Source organism: Arachis hypogaea, chromosome 3 (assembly GCF_003086295.3).
Source record: "Arachis hypogaea cultivar Tifrunner chromosome 3, arahy.Tifrunner.gnm2.J5K5, whole genome shotgun sequence".
Classification (NCBI taxonomy): Eukaryota; Viridiplantae; Streptophyta; class Magnoliopsida; order Fabales; family Fabaceae; genus Arachis; species Arachis hypogaea.
Genome location: NC_092038.1, coordinates 100,752,849 through 100,767,255, shown reverse-complemented (window position 1 = coordinate 100,767,255; position 14,407 = coordinate 100,752,849). Strand labels below are relative to the sequence as shown.

General features: G+C 37.2%; 1 pseudogene; it reads left to right on the top strand.

The window, feature by feature from the left end:
- Positions 1–7,761, top strand: part of LOC140183535 (uncharacterized) — a 119,778-nt pseudogene extending 112,017 nt beyond the window's left edge.
- Positions 7,762–14,407: the final 6,646 nt, after the last annotated feature.

Sequence of the window (14,407 nt, the reverse complement as noted above, 5' to 3'; positions counted from 1 at the left end):
ATAAAATAAAAGCATAAAAAACTAATAAGAGATAATAAAATCTAAACAACCACTTGCAAACATAAATGACTAACAATTAAAGAGAATAACAATAAACATAGAGAACATAAATTTCATTAAAAGAAACCAAACGTAACAAGAGATTATAAATATAAAAAATGGTGAAAAAGGGAAATTAATAAGAGAAGAAGATGAACTAAAGTGTTTAAACAAGTAAAAGTAAGAGAAAACAAATTTAAAGGAAAATTGAACCTGAATCTAAAGAGAAATTGGAAGAAGAAATCCTAAAACCTAGAAAACTACATCTAAACCTAAAATTATGTATGAATGAAAGTGTGAATCCATGATTCCCCCACTCTGCACCCTCTAAGCTATGTTTTCGGGCTTGGAACTGAGGCAAAACCAACCCAGAAAACACCCCCAGCATCTTCTGATATCTGCAGCACGTAACGATTTGTCACGCATACGCGTCGCTTGTCTGCCACACCGATCACGCGTATGCGTCATACCACACGTGTGCATCACCTAACGGCAAGGCAACTATGGCAAATTGCATATTATTTTGAAGTCCCGTATGTTAGTTTTCCAACGCAACTGAAATTGCCTCATTCAGACCTTTGTAGCTCAAGCTATGATCGATTTAGTACGAAGAGGTCAGGATTGACTGCTTAGCAATTCCTTCAATTTCTTGTATTCCTTCCACTTTTGCATGCTTCCTTTCCATCCTCTAAGTCATTCCTACCCTATAAACCCTGAAAATACTTAACAAACATATCACGGCATCGAATGGTAATAAGAGAGGATTAAAATTATCAAATTTAATGCCAAAGAATCATGTTTTCAATCATAGCACAAAATTAGGAAGAAAAATGCAAAACATGCGAATTCTATGAATAAGTGTGAGAATAAGGGATAAAATTCACTCAATTCAGTACAAAATAAACAGTAAAAAAGCAGTTTATCTTGATAAATGCGTTCTCGACTCTTTTTGTATGAGTCAAAAGTCTTGTTAGCTGAGCCGTCGACCAAAGCACTGTATTGAGGACAAATAGCAACATTTTCTTCCTCTTCTCTTTGCCTTAGTAAAAAATTTAACAGGTCCTCTTCTGCCTTTCGATAGATGGGTCTTTCTGTTTCAAATATGTCGAGCTAATAATTTTTTTATATAGGCCATGTTAATCGAGAAAGTAAATTCTTTTATTTCTGCAAAGTTCGACATGACCTGGAAAGGACCAGAGTCCACTTTCATCTCAGGTTTCTCTGTGAACTTTATAACCATCTTCAATTTCCTTTTGTATTAAGTCCTTAAAACATATACAATTACTAGTATGATGACCACAGTCTAGATGAAATTTACAAAATTTTTTATTTCTAATTTCAAAAACAAATGGCATTTTTTTCCTTTAGGGAGTACAAGTTGTTTTTCTTTCAATAACATGTCAAAAATTTGTTTAGCTTTTGTCAAATCAAAAAAATAACTTTTTCCTCCTGACAAAGGAGTTTTGTCTTTTGCTGGATTAAGAGATCGACACACATATGGGGGTTCATATTTTAATTCTGTACCAAAGGTAGACTCATTGTCCAACTCTTCACTCATACAATCGACATAATTTATCTTTTTAGTGAAAAGCTTTCTTTTGCTTGACTCGAGTTCTTTTTTTATTTAATTTTTAATTTATTGAACTTTATCAACTAACTGAGCCAAGTCGAGAAATTGCTGGTTTACTAATTTCTTTCGATATTGAAGTCGAGACTATTGATGGCCATTTTGACTATTTTAGGTTCAGGAATAGGAGTAAAATATTTGTTTCTCATATACTTGAATCGAATCAAATAGTCATCAACCGACTTAGATTTTTTCCTTCTCACTGTTAATAAATCAGACAACATTACTTTCATTTCCTCTAAAGAATTGATCATGAAAACTTCTTTCTAATTGAACCCAGCTATGGATTGAGTTAGGTTGCAAGTTTGAAAACCATGTGAATATATTTTTTTCAGAGAAGAGTGAAAATATCTCATTTTCAAATATTCATTACCATCTATTTCACCAATTTTGACTATATAACGAGATATATGCTCGACTGTCGATTCTCCACTCTCACTTGCACACTTAGTGAGGGATTTGGGAATTTTGACTTCCCTGGGGAGTTCAGCTTATAAAACATAATCTGTAAAGGGGGTATAAAATAGGATTGATTTGTCACCCGTATATTTAACCTTGCTCTATTCAAAATATGTTCGACAGCTTGGGTTATATTCTGGCCATAAGCTTGAGAAACATTGTTTGATCTAACCTAATTCAAAATTCTATTTGGATCATCTCCTCTATTTAATATTAGAGGAGAATTATTAACCTACATTCCACCTATTGGTGGTATAAATGGTCGATTGAATGCTCCTGTAATATGATCGACATGTCAAGCTATCTGCTCTATTCTTGCATTATTATTTTTCACTATAAGATTTAAAACTGTAGCCATCTGCTGTGTAAGTATATTGACTAAATCATGATGGTTATCTTCACTTTGTTGTCTAAACACAGCCAAAGATTCAACCGTATTCGGAGATGTTGTTCCTATAGAAATTATCTTGACATCTCTAAAAATATGGAGGCACGTCGTCCACCAACTGGCAAGTTTACTAGGGTTGTCCCTGTGCCTTGTGTTGAAACGAAATTTCTACATTAGGTTACAAGGACAAGGGCACCAATCCTAAATATGGGAAATTGCTCATCAAATATTGATAATCATTATTGATGACAAGTCATCTTAGCCTAGTTTTACTAGTCTCTTTCTTTTGTTTTTAATTGAATTATGCACTTTCTTGAGGCTTAAGCAAGCTAATTTAGGTAGATTTTCATGCTTCCTTTGATTAAACCAACCATATATGATTTCATGCAATTTCATGAGGTTTGATGCCATAATTGGTGCATATTAGTGTAGAATGAATATCTCATGATTTTGAGCATAGCTTTGATATGTTTGGTTGATTTATGATAGGTGAAGAAAGCTTGGAAAAGGGTGAAGTAAGAAGGAAATGCTAGAAGCTAAGAGAGAACAATGAAACAAGTGAAATTAAACCAGAAATAAATGAAGTTGGACTTGAAGTTAGCCCCCAAACTTTGGCACAAACTTTTGGTGAAAAAGTTAGCCTCAAAGTTAGCCCCCTAACTTGAAGGCTAACTTGAGAAGTTGAAATTTCTTCCCTGGGCACTCAAAGTTTGCGCCAACGTTAGCCCCCTAACTTGGAGGCTAACGTTGGCATGAGAAATTCTCCCCAGGGTGTGCCAACGTTTGCGCCAACGTTAGCCCCCTAACTTGGAGGCTAACGTTGGCGCCACACCAACACAAAGCAAGGCCAACGTTAGGGTCAAAGTTAGCCCCCTAACGTTGGCTCCAACGTGAAGTGCAGCAGAATATGTTTGCTGCTAGAAAAAGTTGGCCTCAAAGTTAGCCCCCTAACTTTGAGGCTAACTTTAAATCCAACTTTGCAAAACTCAAATCCGGTTCAATTGATTCACTTGGGTTTCTCTCCAAACTTCAAGAGCAATCAACCAAGGCCTCTTTCAACCCAATTCCACCAAGAGCAAAGGCCCAATTCAAGGCTTGAAGATCAATTGAAGAAAGTGTATAAATAGGCTAGAATTCAAGTTATTCGGGGAGCTTCCTTTTTGAGTTTTCAGAGAGTTTTCTCTTGATTTTGGGAGTTTGAATGATCTTTATTTTCTGAGTTTAATTGCTTTCAATTTCAATTACACTTGTCTTGGATCTTGGGTTGGAGAATTGAAGGAATTCTGTTTCAATCTCACCTTAGATCTCTCTGTTGATTTTCACTGCAATTTAATTTCCAATTCGGTTCATTGCTTCTTCATCTAATCTCTTTGCAATTTACAATTCCATTGCTATTGTTCTTGTTGGATCTAGGAAGGCATTGAGATCTAGACTTGGTTTTCTAGTCTCTTGGGTCCTGAGATCTTGATTCATCCTTTCAATTTCCTATTTCTTGCTTTACTTGTTCATTTACTTTTATGTTTTGAATCTGATTCAACCCCAATTCCCATTTACTTTCTGTTTGATGCAATTTAACTTTTCTTTGTTTAATTCCTGCAAATCCAAGTCCCAATCCCCTTTACATTTCAAGCCATTTACATTTCTTGTCATTTAAGATTCTTGCAATTTACATTACTTGCTCTTTAAGTTTCTGCCATTTACTTTCTTGCTCTTTAAGATTCAGCAATTTAATTCTTGTTCTCTTTACTTTCAATGCAATTTAAATTCTGCAAGTTACCCATCAATCAACCAAATCTTGATTCGCTTGACTAAATCAACCACTAAACTAAAATTGCTCAATCCTTCAATCCCTGTGGGATCGACCTCACTCCCGTGAGTTTTTATTACTTGATGCGACCCGGTGCACTTGCCGGTTAGATTGGTGTTGTTTTGGAAGAGATTCTTGTCTCCACCAAAATTTACCCATCAAGTTTTTGGCGCCGTTGCCGGGGATTGATTAGATTGACAATGATTAAGTGAGGTGGTAATTTAGATCAAGCACTTTTCCTTTACTTTTGACTAACCCACTAACTGTTTGATTTTTTGCTTAAACTAACTAAAACTTCAATTTAAGCAGTAGATTGAAGTATCATTGGTTTGTGCATTCCTCATGATATGCTTGTATGTCAGGTACAAGAAGAAACGCACTAAACTTCCATGAACAAGATGAAAGGATTCTCAGGAGGATAAGAAGAGCTGAGAGAGGGAAGAATATTGTTGGAGAAGAGGAATCAGATGAAGAATTTCAAGATATGGAGGAACATTCAACTAATCCACCTGGGGGAGCAGAGAACAACAATGAAAACCCACCCCAGAGGAGAGTATTGGCTTCCTATACCTTTGCCAATCCTAGACATTGTGGAAGCAGCATCTTGGCTCCAAATGTCAATGCAAACAATTTTGAACTTAAGCCACAACTCATCACTTTAGTTCAGAACAATTGCTCTTTTGGTGGAGGATCACTTGAAGACCCACACCAACATTTATCCACATTCTTGAGGATATGCAACACTGTCAAAACTAATGGTGTGCCTCCTGACAGTTACAAATTGATGCTGTTCCCATTCTCTCTTAGGGACAAGGCCACTCAATGGTTGGAATCATTCCCAAGAGACAGCATCAACAACTGGGATGATTTGGTAACCAAGTTCCTTGCCAAGTTCTATCCACCACAAAGGGTTATAAGGTTGAAGGCCGAGGTACAAACATTCACTCAAATGGAGACTGAACCCATCTATGAGGCATGGGAGAGGTACAAAGCTCTAGTCAGAAAATGTCCCTCTAACATGTTTAATGAATGGGAGAAGTTGCAAAACTTCTATGAAGGCTTAACACTGAAGTCTCAGGAATCCTTGGATCACTCAGCTGGAGGTTCCTTGCAACTCATGAAAACTGCAGAAGAGGCTCAAGAACTTATTGATATGGTGGCCAACAACCAGTACTTCTTTGCTCATCAAAGAAGCCGCCAACCATCACAAAGAAGAGGAGTAATGGAGCTAGAAGGAGTGGATTCAATCCTGGCTCAAAACAAATTAATGCAGCAGCAAATTCAACAACAATTTGAGCAAATGACCAAGAGGATTGATAGCCTCCAAGTTGCAGCAGTCAACACTAGCCAACCATCAGCCACATGGGGACAAAATGAAGAAGTTCAAGAAGAGCCACAGCAAGAACAAGTTCAGTATATGCATTCTAATTCAAATGAAGTCTATGGTGATACATACAACCCCTCATGGAAGAATCACCCCAACCTCAAATGGGGAGACACTCAAAACCACCAACAACCATGGCAGAGGAACTCAAACCAAAACAACCCAAGAAACAACCAAAATTACAACCAGCATCAAACCAACCAAAACACCTACAGGAAACCTCAAAACAACTACCCCAACCTCAACCAATACCAATCCAATAACCAACCCATGAACCAAAATGCCCACCATCCACCACCTACAACTCACAACCCACCACAAGCACCACCTGAATCCCAAAGACTCACAAACTTGGAGGCCTTGATGGACAAAATGATGAAATATCAGGAAATGGCAACCAAAAACCAAGAAGCATCAATAAAAAGCCTAGAGAGGCAGATAGGGCAAATCTCCAAGCAAATCTCTATTGAGAGACCTTCAAGCTCACTGCCTAGTGACACAATCCCAAATCCCAAAGAGGAATGCAAGGCAATCCAATTGAGAAGTGGGAGAATATTGATGAGCAACAATGACACTACAAAGAAGCAAAAAGAGAGCATCAAAGAACCAACAAAGGATGAGAAGCAAACAAAAGCAGATCAAGCCAAAAAGCAAATGAAGGGAGATGAAGCACTAGATCAAGAGGAGATGCCAAACAAAAGCACTGAGAAACTCAAGGAGAAGGACAACCAGCCACATAGCTCAAAGGAAAAGACTCAAAGACAGCAGCAAATAGGAAAGAGCATCACACCTCCACTGCCATATCCTCAGAGATTCAATAAAGAGGTTAAGGACCAATATTTCCACAAATTCATTGAAACCTTCAAGAAGCTGGAAATCAATATCCCTCTAGCTGAAGCACTTGAGCAGATGCCTCTGTATGCCAAGTTCTCGAAGGACATTATCAATAAGAAAAGAAGTTGGGATGAGAAGGAAATCGTATCACTCACTGAGGAATGCAGAGTCTTGATTCAAAAAGGGCTGCCTCCCAAGCTTGAGGACCCAGGGAGTTTCTTGTTACCTTGCACCATTGGAGAAGTAACCGTCACTAAAGCAATGTGCGATCTCGGAGCAAGTATTAATTTGATACCGTCCTCCCTGGTGAAAAAGCTGCACATAAAGGAAGTCAAACCAGTACAAATGTCGCTGGAGCTGGTAGATAAGTCAATGGTGCACCCTAGGGGTGTAGTTGAAAATCTCTTGGTCAAGGTGGACAGCTTTATATATCCTGCTGACTTTGTGGTTCTAGAGTCAGACGAGGATGATAGTGACTCTGTTATACTAGGAAGGCCATTCTTGGCCACGGCTAGAGCCATCATAGACATAGAGAAAGGGGAGTTAACTCTCAGGATGCATGATCAGAATGTCATTCTGAAGGTCTTACCAGAGGCACAGTTTATTGAAAAGAAGAAAGACTATATGGAAATTGATAAGGGAGGATCACAGCTGAAAGAAGAAAATGACAAGGGAAGTTACAGCAACACCCCAAGGACAAGGATTGTGCAAATCAATGAAGAAGCTCAAGAAGATATGGGATTATTAGCCACTGAGAAGAGAGGCCCCCAAGAGAAGGCCATGGCCAGAAAAGGAAGATCAACAAAAGGAAAGATGAAACACAGAAACAAAACAAAAAGGGGTTGGAAGAACAGGAGGATCCCAACATAGGGGCTATCCAAAGGTGACAAAGTGCAACTGATATATCAACAGTTGGGTGCAAATCAACAAACTGAGGATTACTACATTGTCAGCAACATACTCTCTTTAGAGCATGCTGAGATTGAACATCAGAAAACAAGGAAGAGGATCACAGTCAGGGGAGACAAATTAAGGCCCTACAAGCACCAACCACCATAAAGAAAGAGCCTCAATGTCAAGCTAATGACAATAAAAGAGCGCTTCATGGGAGGCAACCCATGCTTTAAAATTCATGTCATTTTAAATTCAATAAGTTGTGAGCATTTGAGCATGAACTCCTTTTCCTTTCATGAACAGGATCATTAACTGCATGCATTGCCTAAAGTTGGTATGCTTTCAAGCAATAATTCCGTTTTACATGCTTAAAGTGTCTTGATAAAGCATATAGCCAAACACTAAGTTTGGTGTTCACATAACTTCATGAAAATTAGGAATTCATGCATCAATAATCATACAAATTGTTTTTCTTCCAAAACCTCTTAAATAGAAAATTTTGACTTGATGATGAAGGAATTAATTGTGGTGTAACCTTTAACAAGAAACAAGTTTGGTGTCCATCAAACTTTGATGCACCAATTTAAGAAACACAATTGATCCTTCATGAAAAAAAAAAGAGAGAAAAAGAAAGTGAAACAAAAACAATTCTTATGAACATTTGACATGTGAATTACACTAATTGGAGGAAAAAAAAACTCATTTTCTTTGCACATAACCAAACATTAAGTTTTGTATCCTCCTAAGAGAGTGTCACGGCTCAAATAGTGTAAGGATTGATGGTTCACAATTTTTTATAAAAAGAACAACTCTAGCCACGGTTAAATAAGCTAATGTGTGTTGTCTTGTTGTGATGATTAGGTAGTCAAAGAATCTTCAATGAAAGAGACAAGACAAAGGAAAAGCATAGCATGAGGACAAAATATCATCACATCAAAAAGAGAATCTGCCATTCCTCAGAAGTTGGTCACGGCAAAGGCAAGGCAAGGAGCATATTTTGTCTTCATTCATCTTTTCATGCATACCTTTGATTCCCATGAGTCCAATTTCATCCTAGCCTTTCATTGCTCATTTAAAAAGCTCACTACCTTTAAGCCATGCACATAACCGAATCCTTGTGGCTTTGAAACCTCAATTCTTTCATCCTTCATCATAAGCTCAGTGCAACACTTCTTTCCAACAATCTAAACATCCCTTCATCAATTCTTACCCCAACCAATTCGATCTCACCTCTTTGTGCCCCAAACTCACATCAAACTCCCCAACACTCTTCACACCCCCTCTAACCTTACAAAACTCCACCAACTAAGTGATCATGGCCTCCTCATCAAGAACCAAACGAAGAAAAGGAAAAGAACCTATGGTGGAGGAGAGCACCCCTGAATATGACCGATGGAGATTCAAGTCTTCATACCATCAATTTCAAATGGAGTGGATGAACGACAAGAAAATCTATCCAGAAATTCCATTCTTATTTCCGGATGATGGATGTCAAGAAATGAAGAACAAAATTCAAAAGAGGAGGTGGGAGGAGCTTACATCACCAGATACCCAAATCAATGCCAATATTGTAAGAGAATTTTATGCCAACGTCCCAAGGCTTGACATGCGTGAGCCACCAACATACAAGAGCTATGTGCGGGGAGTGGAAGTAGATTTTAGCTCGAATGCAATCAAGAAAGTCTTGGGGCTAAAGTCAGTCCGCTTTAATGAACCAGGATACCAACAAAGGTTGAATGAGGATCAGGATTATGATGAGATTGCTAGAGATATTTGTGTAGAGAACTCCGAATGGGAAGGAGATGGCAAGAACCGATATAAGTATTTGAAGAGATGTGACCTCACCCCGGAAGTAAAAGGATGGTATGAGTTGATGAAAAGATCAATTCTGGGCACAGTCAACACTTCAGAAGTCAACAAGAAGAGAGCTGTGATGTTACATTGCATCATTGTGGGAGGAGAGGTCAAAGTCCATGAAATCCTTGCAAAAGATATCCAACGAATTGCTGAGAAGAATTCATCCGGATCTTGGTTATACTATCCAAGTACCATTTGGAGGTTGTGTGTGAAGGCTAAAGTACCACTGGAAGATGAGAATCCAAAGTGGATAAGTCAAGGCTTGCCCATAACCATTGAAAGAATGACAATGACTCCCGAAGCACATCATGGCCGAAGACCACATGGAAGAAGGCAAAGAGAAGAACCAATGGAAGAAGATGAGCTACAACCAGAAGAAGAATCACAAGAAGAGGAGGAACAGCCGCACTTTGTCCCACAAGGCAATATGGACATGACTCAAATGCAAGAAGCAATTGGAAGATTATCACACCAATACACAAGAATTCAAGAAAGGCAAGAAGAGTACCATTCACAATACTTGAAGCATCAACAAGAACAAAAAGAATGGCAGCTGCAAATGATGAATCAACAAAATGAGTTTGAGTCAAAATTCATTGCAATGCAAGAAGAACATGCCTTTCAATCTCATGAGGCATTTGGGAAGTTAGCACAAATGCAGGCCGAAACCATGAGAGCTATCAATGAGTTTACGACCCTCCAAGATGCAAGATATGAAGTCCAAGCCGACTACAACATTAATAGTCAAATCAAACTGAATTATGTTGGTGAACATCTGCACAACATGGATCCAGCATTCCCAACATATGAGGAGTTCTTCAAAAATAAAAGTGAAATAGAAGCAAACAAAGCCATGATGCTTGAAGATAGAGTAGAGGAGACGATGAACAAAGCTGGGTTTTGGAGGGGTCAACAGACAACAAACATGGACACAGGGAACACCAACAACCAAGTATATGAAAGAAGAAAGAAAAAGCATGACAAATAAAAGGTGGACTTGCTCCTTATTCATCACTACAAAGAAAAAGCATGCATTTTGTCTAGTTGAAGTGTCCTTGCATCTTTAAGTTGTTGTTTTAAGAGTCTTTGCATTATGTGTGTTTATCCTAAAATAAGTAAGCTAGTTTAAGTTTGTGCTTGTGTGTTTACTTCCACTTAACAAGAAGCATGTTTTGCCCCCTGCATCTTTAATTCAATAAAAGGAATGTTTGAATGTGAAGTGAGATGGTTCATTGTTAGAAAGAAGTAGAATAAATGTAAATGGTGGTATGTGTGTGATTGGATAATAGCTCACTTTTAGTGAAATAAGAACTAGAATGTCTCATTCTAAGCATAGAGTGGCTTACTGTCTATGGATTTCATTTAAATAAAGATCCTTGGTAGAAAAGAAAAACAAAAAGAAAGAAAGAAAAAGAAAAGATAGCCAAAAGATGGCAGAACCAAAGAAAACAAAAAGAAACAAAGCTGGACACCAATAGCTTGAACCTTAAAAATATATGCCTGTGGTGTCTGTGTATTAGGATCTGCTTGGACTACTAAGCTCTTTGGAGTGCTTTAACACTCGGTGACTTGGATTAACTAATTCGGGATCATCAGCTGAAAATCCACTATCAAGAGCAACCTAACTACAAGGCATTTAGTAACCAAAAAGGTGCTGGGCATCAATGTTTAAAAGGAAAGGTAAGCCAAGTGTCCATGGTGAATAATGTGTCAAGTATACAGAAAAGAAAATGAACTTGCTACACATGACACTCAAATAAAGCTTTGAACAAAAAAAAAAGAAAATTAGCCAAGGATAAACAAATAATGAGAAGTCATAGCAATAAGTTACTTGAAGCTTGAAGGAGACTTTCTAGGCCTAAGAATCAATAAGAAGTGAGTATGTGCATATCCACACAAAATCCCATGAACTATCAATAACATTCTGCTAGCATGAACATCTTTTTCCATTTCATTCTTTCTTCTTAATAATTCATTTCTTGCTTGGGGACAAGCAAGCTTTAAGTTTGGTGTTGTGATGACAAGTCATCTTAGCCTAGTTTTACTAGTCTCTTTCTTTTGTTTTTAATTGAATTATGCACTTTCTTGAGGCTTAAGCAAGCTAATTTAGGTAGATTTTCATGCTTCCTTTGATTAAACCAACCATATATGATTTCATGCAATTTCATGAGGTTTGATGCCATAATTGGTGCATATTAGTGTAGAATGAATATCTCATGATTTTGAGCATAGCTTTGATATGTTTGGTTGATTTATGATAGGTGAAGAAAGCTTGGAAAAGGGTGAAGTAAGAAGGAAATGCTAGAAGCTAAGAGAGAACAATGAAACAAGTGAAATTGAACCAGGAATAAATGAAGTTGGACTTGAAGTTAGCCCCCAAACTTTGGCACAAACTTTTGGTGAAAAAGTTAGCCTCAAAGTTAGCCCCCTAACTTGAAGGCTAACTTGAGAAGTTGAAATTTCTTCCCTGGGCACTCAAAGTTTGCGCCAACGTTAGCCCCCTAACTTGGAGGCTAACGTTGGCGCCACACCAACACAAAGCAAGGCCAACGTTAGGGTCAAAGTTATCCCCCTAACGTTGGCTCCAACGTGAAGTGCAGCAGAATATGTTTGCTGCTAGAAAAAGTTGGCCTCAAAGTTAGCCCCCTAACTTTGAGGCTAATTTTAAATCCAACTTTGCAAAACTCAAATCCGGTTCAATTGATTCACTTGGGTTTCTCTCCAAACTTCAAGAGCAATCAACCAAGGCCTCTTTCAACCCAATTCCACCAAGAGCAAAGGCCCAATTCAAGGCTTGAAGATCAATTGAAGAAAGTGTATAAATAGGCTAGAATTCAAGTTATTCGGGGAGCTTCCTTTTTGAGTTTTCAGAGAGTTTTCTCTTGATTTTGGGAGTTTGAATGATCTTTATTTTCTGAGTTTAATTGCTTTCAATTTCAATTACACTTGTCTTGGATCTTGGGTTGGAGAATTGAAGGAATTCTGTTTCAATCTCACCTTAGATCTCTCTGTTGATTTTCACTGCAATTTAATTTCCAATTCGGTTCATTGCTTCTTCATCTAATCTCTTTGCAATTTACAATTCCATTGCTATTGTTCTTGTTGGATCTAGGAAGGCATTGAGATCTAGACTTGGTTTTCTAGTCTCTTGGGTCCTGAGATCTTGATTCATCCTTTCAATTTCCTATTTCTTGCTTTACTTGTTCATTTACTTTTATGTTTTGAATCTGATTCAACCCCAATTCCTATTTACTTTCTGTTTGATGCAATTTAACTTTTCTTTGTTTAATTCCTACAAATCCAAGTCCCAATCCCCTTTACATTTCAAGCCATTTACATTTCTTGTCATTTAAGATTCTTGCAATTTACATTACTTGCTCTTTAAGTTTCTGCCATTTACTTTCTTGCTCTTTAAGATTCAGCAATTTAATTCTTGTTCTCTTTACTTTCAATGCAATTTAAATTCTGCAAGTTACCCATCAATCAACCAAATCTTGATTCGCTTGACTAAATCAACCACTAAACTAAAATTGCTCAATCCTTCAATCCCTGTGGGATCGACCTCACTCCCGTGAGTTTTTATTACTTGATGCGACCCGGTGCACTTGCCAGTTAGATTGGTGTTGTTTTGGGAGAGATCTTTGTCTCAACCAAAAATTTACCCATCAATTATAATTTGCCATATTAGGGTTATAGTGAGTCGATATACCCACTAGAGGGTAACCAGGAGGAGGTAGGGGTGTTCGCGGTGTGATTTGGTTCGATTTTTTAAAGAAAAGTCATCCGATCCAATCAATTAATTAAACTGCGGTTCGATTTGGTTCAGTTTTTATTGAGATCATCTGAACCAAAACCAAACCAATTGAAATCGGTTTGGTTTGATTCGATTTGTTCAGTTTTCAATCAATTCAAACAAAAACATGTCATACTATTTCACAAAGTAATAACATTGAAATTATAGTATACAAGTACACCATAACTAACAAAAGTCTTGATCCAATGAAATTCAATGACAAAAGAAATTAAAATACGACAATTAAAGAAGTTTAAAGGTTCAATAGTCAACATAACAAAAAATTAAAACAAATTTCCAGCAATAGATAGCCACGTTGTGGTGTCCTCTCCAACAAAACAATGAAACTTCTTTAAGCTAACCAACTTGAAATCAAAAGACAGTTACATGATTAATAGGAACAATAATAATTGGAAAAAGCACTTGATCATGTCACAGGTGAATCTTCACCATCGTCTCTTAGGACCCATTCTAGGGGCTACCTTATTCAAACAATGTTAAAATTCTACAACTGACATGGTCCAATACTCCAATCAGAAAGAATCCACACACATAGACCACTACAACCTTTATTTAAAGTGCACTTGATTTTATGATTAATTTGACCAATTATTTCAAAAATAAGATTACAACATTAACCATTTTACTTGCCAACCTGAAATTTACTTCACAGACCTATGATCAAGATCTATGGAAAGCACATACGAAACCATGCAGTTAAATAGAGATGAGTTTAAGTAAATAGTTACCTTCCAATGCAATGGCGAAGTCACCATGGATAGTTCCACGCTCAGATGCCAAGGGGTTTGTTGCTCCAATCAACTTTTGGCCAATTGCAACAACACCTTTACCCTCCCAGACCATGGCAACAATAGAACCAGAGATAATATATTAGAACAATCCATTAAATAAAGGCTTTGTAGATAAGTCAGCATAGTGCCTTTTGGCATAAGACTAAAAATTTGTGGAGTTTCTAAGCTAAATTGTTAGCACGTGTGTTAAGTAGTAACAAAAACAAAAGAAGTTACCATTTCAAGTAAAATCCATTCTTCTCAAATATGCTTATAATCTCCCCAACCTGAAACAAAAAGTAGTTTTCTTTCAAATATTATAAGGGGAAAAAGAACAACATTGACCTACTTTACAAAATAACTACCTTCATCAACCTAATTACTAAAAATTTTAAATAATCAGTAATAAAAAAAAGAATTAAAAAATTAGTAATAAATAACAATCATCAATCAACAATGAACAAAGAATAACAATAAACCATAAACAATGAACAACAATCATCAATTACTAGTAATTTCAAAAATCAACAATAA